General features: G+C 36.4%; 1 protein-coding gene across 1 annotated transcript in view; it reads left to right on the top strand.

Annotated features, from left to right (window-relative positions):
• Nucleotides 1-1,750: 1,750 nt before the first annotated feature.
• LOC134748175 (myosin-I heavy chain) overlaps nt 1,751-12,248 on the top strand; it is an 85,052-nt gene continuing 74,554 nt past the window's right edge. The window contains exon 1 of the mRNA XM_063682888.1: nt 1,751-2,009. The gene's annotated coding sequence lies outside the window, so the exon portion shown is untranslated. The remainder of the gene's footprint in view (nt 2,010-12,248) is intronic.

Genomic DNA, 12,248 nt, shown 5'->3' with positions numbered 1-12,248 from the left:
CGTTGCCGGTTAAAAAGTAGGTCGCGAAGGGCGTAGTTTATGGTCCGTCAAAAAATTAAAAAGTTAAAAACATTGCAGTCTCGATTTCGGGACTGCAATGTTGCATACAAATTCCATTATTTGTCGAGTTCCAAACTTTTTAAAAGTTGAAGTGGCCATATCAAATGAAGGCATAGGTCCATTTAACTGCCAAACAGATGATCAGTACTTATTATTATAATGTTGGTACCGCGACTATTTAGGTGTCTCAAATAGGTTGGCGTATTTTCAGCAGAAAAATACACTTCCATTTTTAATTAAAAAAAATAAAAAGGCGGCAAAGCAAATCTTTTTACTTTTTTCTGTGAAAATATATACATAAGAGCGTTGCTTCTGTAAAATATTTATATTATATTTGTTATTATTGCGCCATTTTTAAGAAAAGCACTATATATGACTCGGCTGGAAGGCTACTTGCTGGCTTCAGATTCAATTAAACGGACTCCCAAGGTCGTCCGTTTAAAACGAATCCTCAGCCAGCAAGTAGCTACTTCCGAGCCTCGACAATAATGTACTATTGTTGCCAGACTTACTTATTTTTTACCCGTAAATTACATTTTACCTCCATCCATATAGGGACGATGCAGAGGCCCTACAGCGAAAAACGAAACGAAATTTCGTTATTTGCCTATCTATCGCTCTTGCACATTCGAGCGGTAGAGAAGCAGATAAAGAAGTTTCGATTTACGTTTTTTGTTGTAGACCCTTAGATTCTCTCGTTCTTTGTTTCGTGATTTCGTCTATTGTACTGACTATAAAGAAATAGTCAGTACAATAGACGAAATCGCCACAAGCTGCCCTGCATTGACTGATTGCACTGCAAATAAAATTCATCTTTATATTTTAACACATTCTATGCCACACAGCCACACAAGACATCCGCGCCAGGCCACAAAAATTTAGTCATATAAAGTTGTAGTACAACGATCCCGACTATCGGGTCGTCCGGCCTGGGAACGAAACCATAAAGTCGGGTTTCCGGCATTGAATGTGATAAAAATATTAATTTATCTTAATTAAGGAGCTTAGCGTATTCAGAGGTTGCTGTTAAAGATCTGGCGTTTCACTTCTTCCGCGCGGAGGGACTCCACGCACTGTTTTTATTAAGATAAAGAACTGAATACTGAATATTTATTAACTAGCCTTTGCCCGCGACTTCGTCTGCGTGGAGTAAGTATAAATTTGGGTAGCTTATTTTTTATCCCATCTGCTTTTTATCGATTCCCCATACAAACTTCCACACCCCCCCCCCCCCCCTTTTCACCCCCTTAAAGGATGACTTCTGGAATAAAAACTACCCTATGTCCTTCCCCGGGGCTCAAATTATCTATACCAAATATCAACTGTCTGTTACAAGAGGTAACAGACAGACATATACACTTTCGCGTTTATAGTATTAGTATAATATAGATAGCACAGTTCTTTGTGTTGGAGTTATTTAAATACGTTTTTTAATTTCCACTTTAACCACGAACATCACCAAAAAACTGCAATTTTCATTTGACTGGTAGCACTGACGCAGACGACGCAGTTTATCGCTTAAAGAACAAGATGGCAGTTATGATTTTGATTATAGCGCCCTCTATCACTTAACATCGTAACCACGTCGAAATTCATTCTATCGCTACACTTTATAATACTGGCAACTAACAACCATTCATTCACCCCAGTTTTTCATTCGGTCACTGCGATTTGAATTTCGTTTCGATTCGATCTGTCAGTCTTCGGCCGGGCGTTGTTGTGTTGTTTGTGTCAGATCTGTCAGGATTAAAATTAAAAATCTTGACGATCAAATATTTTTTGTGGTTTCTGATAATTGTGTTTAGTGTTTTGGACGCAGTTCTATTTTATAAGAATATTTTAGGTATTGTGTTTAGTTATTATCGATGTATTGGATTTTTTGAAACTATTTGTGTACACATGTGATCAAATCAATACAATAATTTGCGAGTTTATCTGCATTTCTGAGGGTAAGTATGAATGAAAGGTGCTTTAAGTTAGTGTCCTTAGTGATATTTAAGAAAACAGCGATTTATTACGTGCAAGGATCGTGTTTTCCCTGGTGGGTCGTTCCGAGTACACCCGCCCCGCAGCGAAAAATACAATAAAATTGCGAGGGTTGTCGGTCGAACTGCAAGACGATATTTTTATTACCGTGGGGCACTTTTTGTTATTGTTACAACCAAATGAATCAGATTTCTGGCTATTGCAGTGGGACGGTACGAATATTTTTGTAGATTTAGTTGCTATCATGCAAATCGCAAACAGTAAATTGCGCAGAGACTGATCCGTCAAAAACGATTGAGTTACCTTTAAAATTATTAGGAAAAAGTATCAGGAAACATTTCAACACATATAAATGGTATACCTAGGTACCTGTGTTTTATTGTCTACTTATCCTGTTCGCGGTCTCAGCCGGGAGTTTTCCAGTGCTTTATTTTTAAATAAGGGAAAATTAATCGGTTACTAACATTTTAATAACAAAACTTCCGTGAGACACAGACATATTAAATAGGTATATTAAACCAGGGTCATTCACGTATTTTAAGTCGAAATATGTCGAGCGATTTTCGACTTAAAATACATTAGTGACCCAGTTCAATATAGGTACATATTTAATAGGATACCAACATTATGTATAAATAATAATTGGTAACATTGTATTCTTGGTTACCCGTCCGTCAGGTTGTAAAGTCAAAAGATTTAAAAAAATCGAGCATTCCAAGAATTGTTACCTAATTGTCGCTAGACCCAAGGTAATGGGCTAATGGGTCATTGAATTCTAGATGTAACGTGCTCCCTTACCAACTTTTGGCCTATAGATTAGGCATCGTGCAAAATTTTATTAGGGGCGTTGGTATGTGCCTACCTTAATTGCTAGAAATTAAGGTTAAATGCGACTACTGGGGCACTCAAAAAAATATCCTGCAAGCGATCTAGAGGGATTTTCCACTGTTTAGCAAAGGGAAAATTAATAACGTTATCAAAAGGATCAAAAACCTTAATTTACGCAATTACATACATGTATGGAGTTCAACCTACTTACGTAGGTACGCGTAAGCCAGAAAGTGCCTAATTAGGTAGGAAGCTAGTTAAAGCTATAACTAACATTTTCTGTCGATTAAATGCGGCATCGTGATCTATTTTGTCTGATAACCACAATATAAAGCTAGATTCTAATTAAATCGTGACTGATCGACGGTAGATACCATCAACGACCATACAAATTAAATCACAGGTACAATCTGACCGGTGAAACAGTCAAAAACGTATTTTCACTGATGATGAAATTACCTACGACAAGCTTAGTTCGTCATTATCGTTTCGTAAAAAAATAAGCATAACGTCATAATCAAGCCATTCAGCCCTTTAGCCATCAACAAAGGATCCTGTTATGCACGACAACAAAAAGGAAGAAAAATGCCCCTGACCTGACTCACTAAACAAAACAAAAACTAAACCAACGCTCATTGTTGTGATAAATTGCCCAGGGTCATTCTGTCATTCGTAATCCAGATAGAAATTACGCGACGCGACTCATAAGGTCATCAAAATTCTCCGTTTCGCGTCTCGTCCGAAGACTACCTATAAAAAAACTATAGTAGCCTTACTACGGTCATGGCCGTGATAAATGACCAGAGTCATGTCATAATCTAGTTAGAAATTCATAATGACGTGACTCATAAGAATTCTCGGTTTCGTTGACTTCCGAGGAATTTCTCACCTATCTATAATCTGTCGGCTCAAGTGAACATGAATTGTAATGTCCATTATGGTATGGATGGTGTTTGTTTTCAAAATTACTATTGTGAGCACGAATGACAAGAATAGTATAATTTTTTGAAATGTTTAGCAAATCAATCTACCCTATGTAATATCTTCCATTCCTACCGAGGGAACCAAAACACACATTAATATATGTATTTATGTATGTATGTATATGTATACTACTAGTAGAAAATCAATCTGTTGCTACAGAAGGTCTACCGCGAACACCGAAGTTCAAAAATTGTCACTCTATTTACGCCTTAATTGGAGTAAAAGAGAAAGAAAGATGCATGCAATTCGCGAATTACGGTGTTCGCGGTAGGCCCACGGAATCAGTAAAATCATACATAATTTTATGTTTACCTACAATGCTGTTAGCTTACATTAACTATGATTACAGAGTTAAAGACCTCGTTAATGAATAAATAATAATGCTCATTATATACCTTACACCATCTTACATTAAACCAAGCGATAACCGACATCTTAAACTTAAAAGTCTCGAGAAATGCATCCACGGCGCATTAGGCATAGCGAGCCATTTAAAACATTCGATGACGTCATCTCCAACCGGTACAGGAACCAGGCCAATATTACTTAACAAGAAGTGGGACAGGTGATGCATCGTCACACGGATCCGTGGTTCCGAGAACATTGATATGACTTGCTGACTTTTGTCTCTACTGTAACGTCTGTGACCTCGTCCCAGTCATCCCTACGTCCCTTAATAGTGTCACTGGACGCCCAGATCTGTAACTATTGTAATGTATAATGGTTCGTTTGAAGCGATGCACTCAGTTTACTGAATGACATTTCTGGTTTTACACGTTACCACCCATTTAATTAGTAATTACGCATTGGAGACTCGATTCAAAGACGCACCTAACGTGCATCTAACCTAATGGAGCCACATGAGAATTAGATTTCATTCAGGTTTTGCCCCGGCCTCCAAATGAAGAAAAAGGGTTCTGTATTTTACTGTATTTGCATTTGCTTCTCAGACCCGATATTAACCGATTTCCGGAAAATTATATGATGAATCCATCCTATGGATAGCCTCCCTTTGAAATCGACCAAACCACAAATATTTTGGATTGACACACCTCACATTCAAAGATTTTTTGTGGCCCTAAATACTGTATGTATGTATATTTAAAATGTACCCTAAATATTTCAAGCTGAAGTTCCTAACCCTGATAGCTGACAACAGTGACAACTCTTGTGATCTCGCTACGCTACGTCGAGTTTCCTCTGCTTTGCTTTATGTGTTTCCGAGTGCTTTGCTTCTGAGTAAAATATGTTGTGCCGGAAGTCACTCTCTAGACTAGCTACTTTTTGCCTAATTTTGGATATGGAGACGAAACCCAGTCAGTGGTCAATAGAGACTGATTTCGTCTTTCTATTGACCCGCAAAGTGCATAATAATATAACAGGGTTAGCCGCTCGTATAGAAAGCAAATTAACAAAGATAAATAAGAATCTGACCTACATAGCTCATGTTTTCCATAAAGGTTAATTAATGCAAAGGTAACCCCATACGGGTGCAACTGTAAAGGTATGATGGTTATCTATGCAACGCCTCCAGGTATACGCTGTCAAAAGCATGTTTAATAACGCACGTGAAAGCCTCAATACGAGTACCGTGCATTGGGCACAACATTGTTGATAAAATCGCAGCCATAATGGCATGGGACGGCGAGTTGACACGACGTGACCCGCCCTGAGGCGGTTGCCCTTACTATCACGACTTGGAAGTGACTTTGTGACAGTCATGTTATTGTGCTTTAAACAGTTATCTCGCGTGTGAACCCGTTTTGGCTCCATATTTTTCGCGAATTTAGAGGTGTGCTACAGCATTAACCTAGTCGTGATCTGTACGCTGACACGGGATTAATTGTGCTGATTACGGCAATTCGTTGTTATCAAAGCGTAAAAACGAGATCTAGCATATGGAAGTCGGCATTTTCAAAAGTAAAAAACCATCCACTACGAAAAATTAAATACTATACGTTTTATGCGGGTACGAGTGTGAAGACATAACATTTTCACCATTTTTACAATTTACTGCTTAGCTCAACGCTATGCCAGCGTATCCTTTAACTCTTGTTAAAAATGTAAGAAAACATCACTAAATTGGCAATCGCAAGTATCGCAACAGTTCTGGCATCGACACCCAATTAACTAAATATGTACAATGAATCAAAGTTTATACGAACAAGTTATTTTCACGCATATATGACTCGAAGCGATATTTTTATCCATCAGACGTGGAAGCTATCGGCCTATAATTTACTGGTATCAAATTGCCAAATAAAGAGGCAGCTGCTTCGCCTTCGGAACAGGTGTGCACGCGCCGTATTCTTTTAAAATCTTCTCTCTCACTTGCACTTACGATAACAACAATAGATATTAGGGACGTGGGACGTGGGGAACAATGGACGTCAAACGATTTTTTTAAGTGAGAAAAGACGCTTTTTTTTTTGTCGACACGTTTTGGTCGAACCTCTAATGAAAAGTTAGTCACGCGTTATGATAAATCACCGTTTGGAATTTGATTTTGATGGGGATTTCTTGGAGTTTATTTGTTTGTTCAATACTCTCAAGTCTCAAGTCAGAAAAAAGTATAAATTTTTTGAATTAAGTATTTTTTGGGATGTACAGTCGCCATCTGATATATGGGAGCGGCCAAGATGCTCACAAATATCTGAACACGACTCTATTATCAAGGCGTTAGAGTGCGTGTTCAGATAATTGTGAGCACCTTGGCCGCTCCGATATATCTGATGGCGACTGTATCTCATGTACGGTTTGGGATGTACTTAAAACAATACATGATTTTGCCGATACGATACCGATACCGATTTTTTATTTAAATAATCGGCGATACTGATATCGATGGCTTGGTATACCTAGTTAGTTAATAAATTTAATCAAATAAATAAAGAAATAGCTACCTACGTATGTACTTAATATGCATAAAACGTATGTTAAATAGACACTCGATTTCTTGAAGTGTAAAAACTGAAAAACAAAAATAAAGAAAAATGCCTAATCAAAATCAAAGAAAACATTTATTTAGGAACCCATCAAGCAATCAAAGCCAAAGTAAATTAAAATCTTAAATCAGTAATAAAAGTTCACTTTAGGTAAGTTTTGTGAAGAAAACAGTTTATTCAATTTATTAGCAAATATTTAATCTGGTGTGCAAATAATTTTGTATTTGCGCGTTTCAAACTGTGATCCGGTGAATTTAAATCGGCGATGCCGATATATTGGCCTGCCGATTATATCAGCCGATATATCGGTGGCGTTATCGTTACATCGCTATATTTTTTATTGAGTGTTTTTTCATTCGTTTGTGCATTGCCTCTAAGTGTACTTACAGTGTACTTCGAAACAATACCTCAAGGTGCCGGTATCACTAGGGATTGGTATCTTGACATCTGGATAAACGAGTAACGACCTTACCTACAAGTAAATATCAGATGTCGTCCAATAACTTGCAAAAAACCTGCAGAAATATGATGTCAATTGCTACAAGGTGCAAACCGTATCTTTATGTATAAATTTCATCGACGTTCGATAAATGGCTATCGATGTAATTATGCGAAAGGTGCACGTCCCACTCCACTCGTTGGCTCAGCAGCTGTGACAGATTCCTATTTTTTGCACGATCTCCAGACATCGATTTGCAATATATTTTAATCGTAAGACAAGCGACCTTTACTTCGCTTCCTACCTGCTTTGAGGGCATAATAGCCCGCTGTTTTAGACAATCCACTCCATCGACGTCGCGTTTCTAACGCAGACCGCTAATCGATTTTTTAAGAACTTCCAATGTTGCTCTTTTAAGCACTCCAAAAACAGCATCGCATTTCCAAGTCATGCAGCTATTAATTTATGCTGAAATGTTTAATATGGTAGACTGCGGAAAAGGACTTAAATTATCACCATTAACATCTTTTATATTTCTACCTGTGGTCTGACAATAAATGTTTTCATTTCATTTTTAACAGGCGATGAAACAAGAAGCCGAACATGTATAAATGTAGTTTCAACGATTCCACTTGACTTGTAGATTGCGTGAAGCGTAACATCTGGTGGCCATCTTCAATGTCGGCTGAATTCCGAAAACCGTCGCGTCTTAGGGCATCAAAGGACCGAGTACGGGGGCCCGAAATAGCCGGAGCCTCTTAATAGCTTGTGGCTGCCGGCAAACGCGATAAAGATACAAATTGCCGTTTAAAGGAAACTCGAGACGAAGAAAGTCCAGCAATTAAGATTTTTCACAAATTAACGCATTTAAAAAGAACACCACTCTACTACAGCTTTTATTCAGAACGTACAAATACCTAAATGCACATAAAAAATGCAATTCATTTCAAAATTCATTCAAGAATATTAATTATATTATAGAATATAAATTCATTTAAGAATTCATTTCGATGCTAGTGCGGAAAGTATGTCATTATTTCACGAGTACCGAGACCGGAGACTCGGGACGAGTGAAGAATGACATTTCCGCACGTGTATCGAACGACGTTTTTTTTTATACAGTTGCGAAAAAATAAGAAAAACAACAAGTAAGGAATTCGAAACTTATATTATTCATTCTGTGACATCATGGACATTGACATTATGAAGAGGTGTTTTTTAGCTGGGTGTTATTATTATTGAACCCACTTCAATAAAAAAAAAAATGCATGTTCTATAAGACAGAAACAATTGTAAATATAAAGCACTGTACTATTATCACCCAAATATCGTTAATTACGATTATTTGTGTATCGTACATTTATAAAAACAATATTGAATGTTGCCTTTGGAAACTTAAAGCAGAAAGAAAAAAACGCCTCTTCTTTGACAGGCGTTCCGTTCCATTCAGACAACTTATTAAGAACGGTTTTTCAATATTCAATATATAAAAAATAGACGTGTTATAATGATGAAGAGGTAAGTAATAAAATACGAAATATGTATATTTTTCGTATTCTTACATTAACAGTAGGTTTTTATGTTGATTACGACGTTTAAAGGAAACTAATATTAACACTCATCAATAAGTAGTCATAAGTAGTCAATAAGTAGTCATGAATTGGAACAATAAATTTTTTTTAAAAATTGGAAAATTAAAAAGCACTAGTTCGCGAAAACCAACTTTCCGCACGCTAAACAGCTACGTAAAGTAGCACTTTTTGAGCAACTGTATTAAAAATTCACTTTTGGATTAAAAAATAAAGTTTTTTAAACTATATCGTGTTACATATCAAATGAAAGAGCTCATTATGAGAATCTCAAATTTTTTTTTTTATAATTTTAGGATAAACAGTTTAGGAGTTATTCAAGAAAATGACTATTCCCCCCCTTTATCTCCGAAACTACTGGGTCTAAAATTTTGAAAAAAATACACAAAATAGATCTTTACCTATAGATCACAGGAAAACCTATTAGAAATGTGCAGTCAAGCGTGAGTCGGACTTAATTACTTAGTTTTTGATCCGACCCCTACGGGTTTTTTAAAGACATTTCACTCATGTTTCACATAAAATATACATTGTTTAAATTGTGTAATGTATGAAACGCGAGTCCGACTCGCACGTGGCCGGTTTTTTTTATAATAATATACTCCAGACAAGTGCTATCTTCGGACTAGATCTAAATAACATCAAGACCGCAACATGTAGCGTGGGATTTGGTTTTAGACTTAATACAAATTACGACTTACTACAATATTGGTAGCCTAGCTAAAGCAACCCCCAATTTCTAAACCATACTGAATGCCGTCGGAGAATTCGAAACGCCTTGACAACACAAATTGCTCTTTACGCCGAATTTATTAACCTTTATAACCCGAACAGTATTTACCGATACCCATGAAGTCTGAGTAAACAGCCATTGTGATGTCTAATAGAGTGACCGTCCGTCCGTGTCTCCTGACTTTCCCTTTGGTAATTTGCCTCGAGCGTGGCCGGTGACATTGCCCATCAATCATAAACCTCTTTGTTGAAAATGCATGGAAATCAACCGCAACCCGCTCTGCATGCCTATCTAGTGCTTCCTTCCTCAAGCTTATATCTGTATTTTCCTATTTAAAATTTCCAACCTTATTTGGACGTTATAAAGCAACTTTTCCTATTATACAGCGGTGAATATTATGATGTTGCTAATAAGCAGTTTCCATATACAGAATACATATAAACTTATGTTTATGTTTTGTTTTATGGTTATTTTTATAGTTAAGGATATTGCTAACCTGACCCGACTGAACTGTTTAATAATGTCATTATCATTTTAACCAGAGTAGGGACATAATAGGTAGTTGGTTCTCTAGGCTCTAGTCTAGTACACTAGTATGTTTTGCTTTGAACGTTATTCTTAGTAGTCAAATAGAGATATTTACGATTATTTTCTCAGGACTAGGTTTGTCTGTAGAACGGACGGATTAAAGGTTTAATTCCAGTTTCATTATCTGAGCTTAGCTGTCGAGGAAGATAACAAAATACTCGTTAGTAAATCTATAAATAAAATTTAAATTCAGTTTGTAATAAGATCCTTATCCTCCTTAACGAGATTCCTAATAAATTTTAAAAGCGAAAATATATCATTCGTTTTATTTTTCAAACCTTCCTTCTTGTATCAAATACTGCGTAATCTAATGTTTATTAAGCACACGGGGTTTAAGCTAAGAATCTAAATCCAGGATTCCCTTAGAAACGGAAGGCTCAACTGGAAGACGGAAGCATTAAATCTCACAAGAACTGCCAACATGAAACTGTCAGTACCCGGGATGTTTGTGCAGTCACGGCGTTTAAAATATCCTCTGGTCATTAACCGGACACCAACCAGTCTCTTATCAGTGGCACCGCACTGACGACCTTATCAGCCCTGACCAGGGTACCTTTATTATTGCAGTTGTCTTTGTTAAATCAAAGATAGATATAACTCCGTAATAGATGGATACAGTCTAAGGAAAAAACGTGCCTCGAAAATCAAGAAAATTTGATTCTCGAACAGAGGGCGCTACTAGCTTTGGCCTACTGTCGTATAGATGGCGTTGACGGTTTCGTTTTTTATTTAACAATTCGCATATCAGTGAAAGAACATGGGTCAAAATCATAAAAATAATTAATGCAAATAAAAAAAATCATTTATCCATTTTTAAATACATTTTATCGTAATATTGTCTTCGGTTACCGCGATAGTTACATAGTTACTCATGAAATAAAACTATGAAAACGGATTATATCGCGTATATTGAATTTATAATACATCCCGACGTTTCGAACCCTTTACAGCGTTCGTGGTCAACGGGTGACTGAGGAAAAATTACAAAGTGCAAAAATACCCACATACTAAAATAATGAACAATCATAGACTACAAACTTTAAGGCTGGTTGTACATGCAAAATCGGTTCATAAGGCTAGTTATACATGCTACAATTATTTTCAAGTAAAGATATATATATACGCGATAAAAACTACGCCGGCTCCAACCCTACACCACGGACCCGAGAAGATTTAATTCCCTCCTAAATTGTAGGAGGGTATCCCAATATACAATTTACAATTTAGGAGGGAATTAAATCTTCTCGGGTCCGTGGTGTAGGGTTGGAGCCGGCGTAGTTTTTATCGCGTATATATATATATCTTTACTTGAAAATAATTGTAGTGTATAACTAGCCTTATGAACCGATTTTGCATGTACAACCAGCCTTAAAGTTTGTAGTCTATGATTGTTCATTATTTTAGTATGTGGGTATTTTTGCACTTTGTAATTTTTCCTCAGTCACCCGTTGACCACGAACCCTGTAAAGGGTTCGAAACGTCGGGATGTATTATAAATTCAATATACGCGATATAATCCGTTTTCATACTTTTATTTTACATTTTATCGTATTTTTATAAATCTTAATTTTTAGTTTTAAGGTGTGTCGATAGATGGCAGTGAATTTACTGGGGTTACAAAATTTACTATGACAGTACCGCTCTATCTTATTATAGCCTCTTTGGTTAAATCTATTAATAGTAATTGAATGGAGCATAGATTTATATCTGAAGCTTTTTATTTTTAAAAGTATGATACCGAACTGTTGATACCAATTTTGTCATACACAGATAAATTTAATTGACAACATTTAAAATTTATTTACTTTTTATTGTCTTTAATACGCGTAAGGTCCAATTAGAAGTCGTCGTTATCGACAACGGACATGGTGCCTTTACCTGAAAAACTCTCTTTTATTTTTGGCCTTTTCCACACAACATTTACGAGCAGCAAAATTCAAAATATTAATATTTTCCAAATTTTCATTTCAAACCGAGATTGTTTAATTTGTTGTGATCTTGGCACAATTTCCAAACTTTATCCAACTGCATATATTGATTGACTAACACGATTTTCACTCATAATTTTAAACTAACACGGTACTTAATGGCGTAAA

Source organism: Cydia strobilella, chromosome 16 (genome assembly GCF_947568885.1).
Source record: "Cydia strobilella chromosome 16, ilCydStro3.1, whole genome shotgun sequence".
NCBI classification, from domain to species: domain Eukaryota; kingdom Metazoa; phylum Arthropoda; class Insecta; order Lepidoptera; family Tortricidae; genus Cydia; species Cydia strobilella.
Note: the sequence above shows the minus strand (reverse complement) of the source record. Positions and strands in the feature narration are given on the sequence as shown.